Here is a 2,090-nt window from a genome sequence, read left to right on the forward strand (position 1 = left end):
CTATTTTATTGTTAATGTCGAACAACATATTTTTAATAAGGGAAATCTCCGGAAAAGTTCCAATATTTTACCATAATTTATGAAAAAGTCTCAACCTAAAACTTGTTTACGAAAAAGTTCTAATAACCGATAAAAATGACGATTTGGCCCTATTTTCCCGGTTTACCGTTTCATTACTTACCCGGTTTTAATAAAGTCTCATTATTTTACCATAATTTATGAATAAGTCCCAAATTATGGTAAAATAATGAGACTTTAACGAAAATTATAGTAAAATAATGAGACTTTAATGAAACCGGGTAAGTATTGAAACCGATAAACCGAAAAAAAAGGTCAAATCGTCATTTTTCCGGTAATCGGGACTTTTTCGTAAACCAATTTTAGCTTGGAACTTTTTCGTAAATTAAGGTGAAATATTAGGATTTTTCCGAAGATTTCCCTTTTAATAATATATATTTATTTAAAAAATTAGTTAAAAATTTATTCTGCTGAAAATGCGAATAAATCCGCTAATCCAAAAATAAATTGGGAACCGTCAACTGGTACACGGACTACACATGAACTGTTCGACCCATATTGGTTAGGTGAAGTGAACATTACCTCCCTCGAATTCCATGGCTCAATGCAACTTCAGTACCATTTGTAGTTGGTGATTCATAGCTTTCTAAAGCAGCTTTAGCTTCGCATCTTCTCACCACCAGGTAAATCAAATCATTATTGAATCTGATTATCCTTTATTTCGCTTTGATTCTATGATGTCTATATACGTATAAGCATGATCGTGAGTGAATTTTTTTTAGGGTTTTGATGTCTTCATTCCATGAATAGATATTAGACTATTTCACAGATTAGGGCTTATTTTAGTTTTCATAACATTGGTTATTCTAGGGCTTTATACCATGGCGGTGGTATAGATTATAGACAACCTCCTTTACGAACAAGACTCGTTTTAGGGCTTTGATTTGCCACGCACATCTTTTCCGCTGTTAAAAGCATGACAATTTCTTATCAACAGCTTCGAATTAAACTGATATCCGAAGCATTTCTTTTGTTGTTTCCATTTTAAGTTCTTCGTAATCAGCCGATCTAGATTCTTATGAGGACAATCGGTTATGCAATTACTCCAAATTCTCAATAATTCAAATGATTAAAATTTCATTTTTCCTCTTTGAGAATCGGCCACCTGAAGTCTTAGGTCATAACATACGCAAGTTGACATGGAAGAATCGATCTTGGTTATGAAATTATCAAAATTATGCATCTGTTTATGATTTCTGAGAACTAATTGTTGTTGATTTACAGAATTTTATACAGTCTCCTTTTCTTGATTTACAGATACTTTTAAATTAGTCTGCATTTAAAGATCTTGATGTCAAGAACACGGAACATACTAGTTGCAACAGGCTTGGTAGCTTTTGCAAGTGCAGGTTTAGCTTTTCCCTTTTACATGGCGTAAGTACATTGCTTTTTGGTTCATTTATTCTTTAATTATTAGTCTTGAAACATTAAACATTAAAATGTATGTTAAAATACAGGACTAGATCATCATCAAATGCCCCTGTTATTGATTCATCAAAACCATTGCCACCTCAAGCAACTTTTAGAGGACCTTATATCAATACCGGATCACGTGATGTTGGACCTGATTATCAGACTTATTCCAAGAAATAATCTTTTTTAGCTTCTTTATTTTTATTTTTTATTATGTATTGTATAAGTTTTAACTGAAGTATTTAGAAAACAATGTACTTTGTTAAAATGCTTATATTAATAATATCAATCCGTTTGGTTTCTATTATTGTTGTTCTTGTTATTTCCGCCCACCATAGTGTGAATGAATATCACATGTATGAGTGACAAATGGTGTACCAAATTTAAGTTAATATGTTGATAGTGTGAATGAATATCACATGTATGAGTGACAAATGGTGTACCAAATTTAAGTTAATATGTTGATATACTTGTTATGAGAATAATTATAGATAAATATTTACCTTTTTGTTGATTTGTAAATGGTTAGATTTGGTATTGTTTTCCTTGGATCCACAAATTGAATTGTGTTTGTTCTTTTAACCTGTTGAAAATTTGAA

The 2,090-nt window shown here is 31.2% G+C and overlaps 1 long non-coding RNA gene across 1 annotated transcript; it reads left to right on the forward strand.

The window, feature by feature from the left end:
* The first annotated feature begins 557 nt into the window (after positions 1-557).
* Positions 558-1,795, forward strand: LOC145106271 (uncharacterized). The gene is made up of 3 exons (XR_013707532.1): positions 558-701; positions 1,336-1,452; positions 1,536-1,795. It is a non-coding gene; the product is annotated as an uncharacterized LOC145106271 (long non-coding RNA).
* The last annotated feature ends 295 nt before the right edge of the window (positions 1,796-2,090 follow it).

The sequence above is a fragment of the Lactuca virosa genome, chromosome 1, assembly GCF_052849685.1.
Source record: "Lactuca virosa cultivar CGN04683 chromosome 1, Lactuca_virosa_CGN04683_v6, whole genome shotgun sequence".
Classification (NCBI taxonomy): Eukaryota; Viridiplantae; Streptophyta; class Magnoliopsida; order Asterales; family Asteraceae; genus Lactuca; species Lactuca virosa.